The following is a 10,000-nucleotide window of genomic DNA, read 5'->3' as shown; positions in this document are numbered from 1 at the left end:
GGAGCAAACATCAATTATTCCGGAGCTAGCCAGCTGAAGAGTTCCATCAGCCATTCCTGGGCTACAATCACCTATCCGGACACGTTTTACTGCCGATGCGGAGCCCCACCGGGCCTTCACGACTGGACTACCGACGTTATCTGCCCGAGGGAGTTATCCAACTGGCCCCTCTGTCGCGACGTAACCTGAAAGCCCATCTGCGGCCCGCTAATCGTTAGCTGTTTTATCGGCTGCTATCTGAATAGGTCTATCGGACAATTTTCTTGGGTCACTATAACTATATCTATTTTGCCAATTGGATTGGTCCCCTCTACCACACGGAACCCCACTAATCTACCGACAGAAACGCACGAGGTGGCTAAAAACAGACCTCCATCCTCTGCCAGCTTGCTACCCATGGCCCGGCTAGCTGTCTGAATCACCGTGACCCCAACCAACCTCACTACTCACTGGACCCTTATGATCACTCGGCTAAGCATGCCTCTACCTAATGTCAATATGCCTTGTCCATTGCTGTTCTGGTTAGTGTTTATTGGCTTATTTCACTGTAGAGCCTCTAGCCCTGCTCATTATACCTTATCCAACATTTCAGTTCCACCACCCACACATGCGATGACATCACCTGGTTTCAATGATGTTTCTAGAGAGAATATCTCTCTCATCATCACTCGAAGCCTAGGTTTACCTCCACTGTATTCACATCCTACCATACCTTTGTCTGTACATTATACCTTGAAGCTATTTTATCGCCCCCAGAAACCTGCTCCTCTTCCTCTCTGTTCCGGACGTTCTACATGACCAATTCTCATAGCTTTTAGCCGTACCCTTATCCTACTCCTCCTCTGTTCCTCTGGTGATGTAGAGGTGAATCCAGGCCCTGCAGTGCCTAGCTCCACTCCTATTCCCCAGGCGCTCTCTTTTGATGACTTCTGTAACCGTAATAGCCTTGGTTTCATGCATGTTAACATTAGAAGCCTCCTCCCTAAGTTTGTTTTATTCACTGCTTTAGCACACTCTGCCAACCCAGATGTCCTAGCCGTGTCTGAATCCTGGCTTAGGAAGACCACCAAAAACTCTGAAATCTCCATCCCTAACTACAACATTTTCAGACAAGATAGAACGGCCAAAGGGGGCGGTGTTGCAATCTACAGCAGAGATAGCCTGCAGAGTTCTGTCCTACTATCCAGGTCTGTACCCAAACAATTTGAACTTCTACTTTTAAAAATCCACCTCTCTAAAAACAAGTCTCTCACTGTTGCCGCCTGCTATAGACCACCCTCTGCCCCCAGCTGTCCTCTGGACACCATATGTGAACTGATTGCCCCCCATCTATCTTCAGAGCTCGTGCTGCTAGGTGACCTAAACTGGGACATGCTTAACACCCCAGCCATCCTACAATCTAAGCTTGATTCCCTCAATCTCACACAAATTATCAATGAACCTACCAGGAACCACCCCAAAGCCATAAACACGGGCCACCTCATTGATATCATCCTAACCAACTTGCCCTCTAAATACACCTCTGCAGTTTTCAACCAAGATCTCAGCGATCACTGTCTCATTGCCTGCATCCGTAATGTGTCAGCGGTCAAACGACCTCCACTCATCACTGTCAAACGCTCCCTGAAACACTTCAGCGAGCAGGCCTTTCTAATCGACCTGGCCCGGGTATCCTGGAAGGATATTGACCTCATCCCGTCAGAAGAGGATGCCTGTTTTTTTTTTAATGCCTTCCTCACCATCTTAAATAAGCATGCCCCATTCAAAAAAAATTAAACCCAGGAACAGATATAGTCCTTGGTTCTCTCCAGACCTGACTGCCCTTAACCAACACAAAAACATCCTATGGCGTTCTGCATTAGCATAGAACAGCCCCTGTGATATGCAACTTTTCAGGGAAGTTAGAAACCAATATACACAGGCACTTAGAAAAGCCAAGGCTAGGTTTTTCAAGCAGAAATTTGCTTCCTGCAACACAAACTCAAAAAAGTTCTGGGACACTGTAAAGTCCATGGAGAACACCTCATCCCAGCTGCCCAATGCACTGAGGATAGGAAACCCTTTCACCACCGATAAATCCACTATAATTGAGAATTTCAATAAGCATTTTTCTACAGCTGGCCATGCTTTCCACCTGGCTACCCCTACCCCAGTCAACAGCACTGCACCCCCCACAGCAACTTGCCCAAGCCTTCCCCCTTTCTCCTTCTCCCAAATCCAGTCAGCTGATGTTCTGAAAGAGCTGCAAAATCTGGACCTCTACAAATCAGCCGGGCTAGAAAATCTGGACCCTTTCTTTCTAAAAGTATCTCACGAAATTGTTGCAACCCCTATTACTAGCCGGTTCAACCTCTCTTTCGTGTCGTCTGAGATTCCCAAAGATTGGAAAGCAGCTGCGGTCATCCCCCTCTTCAAAGGGGGGGACACTCTTGACCCAAACTGCTACAGACCTATATCTATCATACCCTGCATTTCTAAGGTCTTCGAAAGCCAAGTCAACAAACAGATTACCGACCATTTCGAATCCCAACGCACCTTCTCCGCTATGCAATCTGGTTTCAGAGCTGGTCATGGGTGCACCTCAGCCCGCTCAAGGTCCTAAACTAAATCATAACCGCCATCGATAAGAAACAATACTGTGCAGCCGTATTCATTGACCTGGCCAAGGCTTTCGACTCTGTCAATCACCACATCATCATCGGCAGACTCGATAGCCAGGGTTCCTCAAATGATTGCCTCGCCTGGTTCACCAACTACTTCTCTGATAGAGTTAAGTGTGTCAAATCGGAGGGCCTGTTGTCCGGGCCTCTGGCAGTCTCTATGGGGGTGCCACAGGGTTCAATTCTTGGGCCGACTCTCTTCTCTGTATACATCAATGATGTCGCTCTTGCTGCTGGTGAGTCTCTGATCCACATCTACGCAGACGACACCATTCTGTATACTTCTGACCCTTCTTTGGACACTGTGTTAACAACCCTCCAGACGAGCTTCAATGCCATACAACTCTCCTTCCGTGGCCTCCAACTGCTCTTAAATACAAGTCAAACTAAATGCATGCTCTTCAACCGATCGCTGCCTGCACCTGCCCGCCCGCCTGTCCAGCATCACTACCCTGGACCGTTCTGACTTAGAATATGTGGACAACTACAAATACCTAGGTGTCTGGTTAGACTGTAAACTCTCCTTCCAGACTCACATCAAACATCTCCAATCCAAAGTTAAATATAGAATTGGCTTCCTATTTCGCAACAAAGCATCCTTCACTCATGCTGCCAAACATACCCTCGTAAAACTGACTATCCTACCCCCGATCCTCGACTTCTGCGATGTCATTTACAAAATAGCCTCCAATACCCTACTCAATAAATTGGATGCAGTCTATCACAGTGCCATCCGTTTTGTCACCAAAGCCCCATATACTACCCACCACTGCGACCTGTATGCTCTCGTTGGCTGGCCCTCGCTTCATACTCGTCGCCAAACCCACTGGCTCCAGGTCATCTACAAGACCCTGCTAGGTAAAGTCCCCCCTTATCTCAGCTCGCTGGTCACCATAGCAGCACCCACCTGTAGCACGCGCTCCAGCAGGTATATCTCTCTGGTCACCCCCAAAACCAATTCCTCCTTTGGCCGCCTCTCCTTCCAGTTCTCTGCTGCCAATGACTGGAACGAACTACAAAAATCTCTGAAACTGGAAACACTTATCTCCCTCACTAGCTCACCAGCTGTCAGAGAAGCTCACAGATTACTCCACCTGTACATAGCCCATTTATAATTTAGCCCAAACAACTACCTCTTCCCCTACTGTATTTATTTATTTTGCTCCTTTGCACCCCATTATTTCTATATCTACTTTGCACATTCTTCCACTGCAAATCTACCATTCCAGTTTTTTACTTGCTATATTGTATTTACTTCGCCACCATGGCCTTTTTTTGCCCTTACCTCCCTTATCTCACCTCATTTGCTCATATTGTATATAGACTTATTTTTCTACTGTATTATTGACTGTATGTTTGTTTTAATACATGTGTAACTCTGTGTTGTTGTTTGTGTCGAACTGCTTTGCTTTATCTTGGCCAGGTCGCAATTGTAAATGAGAACGTGTTCTCAACTTGCCTACCTGGTTAAATAATGGTGAAATAAAAAATATATAAAAATAGTTACAACTGGGGTTGGAGTTAAAACCTACAAGAGGGTTTCTCTCCAGAACAGGGTTGGAGTTAAAACCTACAAGAGGGTATCTCTCCAGGAACAGGGTTGGAGTTAAAACCTACAAGAGGGTATCTCTCCAGGAACAGGGTTGGAGTTAAAACCTACAAGAGGGTTTCTCTCCAGGAACAGGGTTGGAGTTAAAACCTACAAGAGGGTATCTCTCCAGGAACAGGGTTGGAGTTAAAACCTACAGGAGGGTATCTCTCCAGTTTGTTAGACCTTAAGAACCTTGAGGTTATTCTTTTGATTGTATAGCCAGTCTAAAGCCTGCTCTATAGTTTCTAATGGCATTCTAAAGCCTGTTCTGCAGATTCTAAAGCCATTCTAAAGCCTGCTCTATAGTTTCTAATGCCATTCTGAAGCCTGTTCTGTATGTTCTCTAGATTCTAAAACCAGATTCTAAAGCCTGTTCTGCAGATTCTAAAGCCAGATTCTAAAGCTATTATATGAATTCAGATAAGTTCTTAGTCTTACTGTCTAGTGGAATGTCTTATCATTCCCTAGCTAGATCTATCAGCTCATATTGTTGAATATTTCTTCCATGAAGACATGGGCGTTACCTTCAACACCTTGTGACATTCACAGACTTTCAAGCTTTTCTTTCCAAGCATCAAATAACAAGGTTCTAAAAACAGATTCTCAAACTGGGAATGTACCTCACACAGACTCACTATTATCTCCAATCAGCCTTAGAAACATCTCTAAAAAGATGCATCTCTCAAAATACCACTTTTGGTTCCTGGCAGAGGCCTGTTCCCAAACCAAGCATTGAGGGTTCTTCCCAAATGGCACCCTATTCCCTATATAGTGCATTACTTTTGACAGGAGCCTTGTAGCACTATATAGGGAATATGGTTCCATTTGGGACACAGTCTAAGAGTTCCCCTCTTCAGTTCGTTCCCTCTGACTGGCCTTGCCAATTGATGCGATCACAGAGAGAGGGTAATTGGTCGCTGGTTTGTAGTCTGGTTTTTGAAGTAATGGCTTCTGTCCCTGCTGACTTCTGTAGGCCGGGGGCTCTCTACTCTCTACTCTCTACTCTCTACTCTCTACTCTCTACTCTCTACTCTCTACTCTCTTCTCTCCCTACTCTCTCTCTCTCTCTCCCTACTCTCTCTCTCTCTCTCTCTCTCTCTCTCTCTCTCTCTCTCTCTCTCTCTCTCTCTCTCTCTCTCTCTCTCTCTCTCTCTCTCTCTCTCTCTCTCTCTCTCTCTCTCTCTCTCTCTCTCTCTCTCTCTCTCTCTCTCTCTCTCTCTCTCCCTGTGCGTGTAGTAATGTATGCTCAAACCAACACCAGTGGACGGCTCAGCTCTCCCAGGCAGCCACAGGCAGTTCTGAATAAGCACTGGGCCAATCTTTGAGATGCACTTTGGGGGCTGCCGCACACATCATGCCTGTCACTGACATCCATAGCACTAACACTTTCACCTGGTTAGAGTGGATGCATTATGGTGTTTCAGAGGACGCATGGCTCTCAACCTTCACCTCTCCCGAATCCGTAAGGGAGATGCAGCGATGGGACAAGACTGTAACTGCCAATTGGATGTCACGAAATTGGGGAGAAAAAGGGGTAAAAGTACTAAATAATTAATATATAATATCTTAAAGCTCTGTCAAGTTGGTTGTTGATCATTGCTTGACAGCCATTTTTATGTCTTGCCATAGATTTTCAAGTCGATTTAAGTCAAAACTGTAACCAGTGACTGTAACATTCAATGTCGTCTTGGTAAGCAACTCCAGTGTGTATTTGACCTTGTGTTTTAGGCTATTGTCCTGCTGAAAGGGGAATTTGTCTCCCAGTGTCTGTTGGAAAGCAGGATTTTGCCTCTGCTTAGCGCTATTCCGTTTCTTTTTATCCTAAAAACTCCCTTGCTGATGACAAGCGCACACATAACATGATGCAGCCACCACCATGCTTGAAAATATGAAGAGTGGTACTTAGTGATGTATTGTGTTGGATTTGCCCCAAACATAAAACTTTTTATTCAGGACATAAAGTTAATTTCTTTGCACCATTTTTTGCAGTTTTACTTTAATGCTTTATTGCAAACAGGATGCATGTTTTGGAATATTTTTATTCTGTACAGGCTTCCTTGTTTTCATTCTGTCATTCATGTTAATATTGTTGAATAATTACAATGTTGTTGATTCATCCTCAGTTTTCTCCTATCAACGGCCATTAAACTCTGTAACTATTTTAAAGTCCCCATTGAACTCATGGTGAAATCCCTTAGCAGTTAGTTTTCTTTCTCTCCAGCAAATGCGTTAAGAAGGACTCCTGTATCTTTGTGGTGTCTGGGTGTATTGATACACCATTCAAAGTGTAGTTAATAACTTCACTATGCTCAAGGGGATATTCAAGCTTTTTTATTTTTACCCACCTAAAAAGATTCCCTACCTTGCGGGGCATTGGAAAACCTCCCTGGTGTTTGCGGTTGAATTTGTGTTTGAAATTCACTGCTCGACTGAGGGACCTTTACATATAATTGTATGTGTGAGGTACAGAGATGAGGTAAACACTATTATTGTACACAGGGTGAGTCCATGCAACTTATTATGTGACTTGTTTAGCACATTTTTACACCGGAACTTATTTAGGCGTTCCATTACAAAGGGGCTGAACACTTACTGACTCAAGACATTTCAGCTTTTCCTAAAAAATTTTTTTTTAAATGTCTAAAAACATAATTCCACTTTGACATTATGGGGTATTGTGTGTGGGCCAGTGACACAAACTCTACATTTTAAATTCAGGCTGTAACACAAGAAAATGTGGAAAAAGTCAAGGGGTGTGAATACTATCTGAAGGCACTGTATCTCCAGGCCGTCAGACTGTTACATTATCACCACTAGCCAGCTTCCACCTAGTATCCTGTCGTGAACGTAGTCACCATAGAGACTGCTGCCCTATGTACAGTTGAAGTCGGAAGTTAACTTAAACTTAGACTGGAGTCATTAAAACTTGTTTTTCAACCACTCCACAAATTTCTTGTTAAATAACTATAGTTTTGGCAAGTCGGTTAGGACATCTACTTTGTGCTTGACACAAGTAATTTTTCCAACAATTCTTTACAGACATTTTAGTTCACTTATAATTCACTGTATCACAATTTCAGTGGGTCAGAAGTTTACATATCACCTCAATTGGAGGTGTACCTGTGGATGTATTTCAAGGCCTACCTTCAAACTCAGTTCCTCTTTGCTTGACATCATGGGAAAACCAAAAGAAATCAGCTAAGACCTCAGAAAACATTTTGTCGACCTCCACAAGTCTGGTTCATCAATTTACAAATGCCTGAAAGTACCACGTTCATCTGTACAAACAATAGTACGCAAGTATAAACACCAATCGATTCATACCGCTCAGGAAGGAGACGCATTCTGTCTCCTAGAGATGAACGTACTTTGGTGAGAAAAGTGCAAGTCAATCCCATAACAAAAGCAAAGGACCTTGTGAAGATGCTGGAGGAAACAGGTACAAACGTATCTATATCCAATGTAAAACGAGTCCTATATCGACGTAACCTGAAAGGCTGCTCAGCAAGGAAGAAGCCACTGCACACGGTTTGCAACTGCACATGTGGACAAAGATTGTACTTTTTTGGAGAAATGTCCTCTGGTCTGATAAAACAAAAATAGAACTGTTTGGCCATAATGACCATCGTTATGTTTGGAGGAAAAAGGGAGAGGCTTGCAAGCTGAAGAACATCATCCCAACCGTGAAGCACGGGGGTGGCAGCATCATGTTGTGTTGGTGCTTTGAGGCAGGATGGACTGGTGCCCTTCACAAATAGATGGCATCATGAGGATTGAAAATTATGTGGATATATTGAATCAACATCTCAAGACATCAGTCAGGAAGTTAAAGCTTTGTCGGAAATGGGTCTTACAAATGGACAATGACCCCACGCATACTTGCAAGCAAAGTTGTGGCAAAATGGTTTAAGGACAACAAAGTCAAGGTATTGGAGTGGCCATCACAAAGCACTGAGCTCAAGCCTATAGAACATTTGTGGGCAGAACTGAAAAAGCATGTGCGAACAAGGAGGCCTACAAACCTGACTCAGTTACACCAGCTTTCTCAGGAGGAATGGGCCAAAATTCACCCAATTTATTGTGGGAAGCTTGTGGAAGGCCATCCGAAACGTTTGACCCAAATTAAACAATTTAAATGCAGCCAAATACTAATTGAGTGTATGTAAACTTCTGACCCACTGGGAATGTAATGAAAGAAATGAAAGCTGAAATAAATAATTCTCTCTACTATTATTCTGACATTTCACATTCTCAAAATAAAGTGGTGTTCCTAACTGACCTAAGACAGGGAATTTTTACTAGGATTAAATGTCAGGAATTGTGAAAAACTGAGTTTAAATATATTTAGCATAGGTGTATGTAAACTTCCGACTTCAACTGTATATAATTATACAGACTCTGACATTATTCGTTCTGATATTTCTTTATATTTGGGGATTGGTATGTATTGTTATCTAGAAACATAAGCATTTAGCTCTACCTGCGATAACATCTGCTAAATACTGTATTTGATTTGATTTGACACATAGTCAACATAGTCTGCCTGTGACTGTTTTTCTTGGGACTGCTACTTGCTTTCAATGCTTTCCTTCTCCCACTACCTTGCTTCTCCCTCAGCTTCTCGTCCGTCTGTCTCACTACCGTCTTACTACTGCTGTGAAGGCCTCTCCTTGTCTCACCATTGCTGTGAAGGTCTCTCCTTTTCCCATTACTGCTGTGAAGATTTCTCCTTGTCTCAATACTTCTGTGAAGCTCTCCCCTTGTCTCACAACTGCTGTGAAAGTCTCTCCTTGTCTCACTACCTATGTGACGGTCTCTCCTTGTCTCACAAGTGCTGTGAATGTCTCTCTTTGTCTCACTACTGATGTGAAGGTCTCTCCTTGTCTCACTACTGCTGTGAAGATCTCTCCTTGCCTCACTACTTATGTGAAGGCCTCTCCTTGTCTTGCTACTGCTGTGAAGGTCTCTCATTTTCCCATTACTGCTGTGAAGGTCTCTCCTTGTCTCACTACTGATGTGAAAGTCTCTCCTTGTCTAACGACTGCTGTGAATGTCTCTCTTTGTCTCACTACTGTTGTGAAGGTCTCTCCTTGTCTCACTACTTCCAGCCTCATCTTCTTCTTCTCCACTTCTAGTCTGCATGGCTCCATATCTTTCTCTGGTTTGCTTCTAGCCTCTGTCTGTTTTTGTTATTCCATCTCTCTGCTCCTAGCTTGCATATCCCTTCTCAGCTTGGTATGGCTTGGCTCAGCCCTAGACCAGTAGCTGTGAAATATGTCTCCACCAACATTGCCAGTCATACCCACTCTGCAGTCTCCCCAAACCATTAACGCTTCAGAATCATCCCTCTTCTCAACTTCCCCTCCATGAAGAAAAATAAATAAAAACTCATTCCTCAGCCAGAAGTACAACAACATTACTCTATATCAGCCAGTATACTGTAGTATCAGCCGGTATATTGCATTATGAGCCAGTAAACTGTAGTATCAGCCAGTATACTGTAGTATCAGCCAGTATACTGTAGTACCAGCCGGTATATTGCATTATCAGCCAGTAAACTGTAGTATCAGCCAGTATACTGTAGTATCAGCCAGTATACTGCATTATCAGCCAGTATACTGTAGTATCAGCCAGTATACTGTAGTACCAGCCGGTATACTGCATTTTCAGCCAGTATACTGTAGTACCAGCCAGTATACTGTAGTATCAGCCAGTATACTGCATCATCAGCCAGTGTACTGTAGTACCA

The 10,000-nt window shown here is 43.7% G+C and overlaps 1 protein-coding gene across 1 annotated transcript in view; it reads right to left on the bottom strand.

The window, feature by feature from the left end:
* Positions 1–10,000, bottom strand: part of frmpd3 (FERM and PDZ domain containing 3) — a 274,057-nt gene that overhangs the window by 262,105 nt on the left and 1,952 nt on the right. The gene's annotated exons all lie outside the window — the stretch shown is intronic.

This window comes from Salvelinus alpinus, chromosome 4, assembly GCF_045679555.1.
Source record: "Salvelinus alpinus chromosome 4, SLU_Salpinus.1, whole genome shotgun sequence".
Classification (NCBI taxonomy): Eukaryota; Metazoa; Chordata; class Actinopteri; order Salmoniformes; family Salmonidae; genus Salvelinus; species Salvelinus alpinus.
This window is presented reverse-complemented; position numbering and strand designations above follow the sequence as displayed.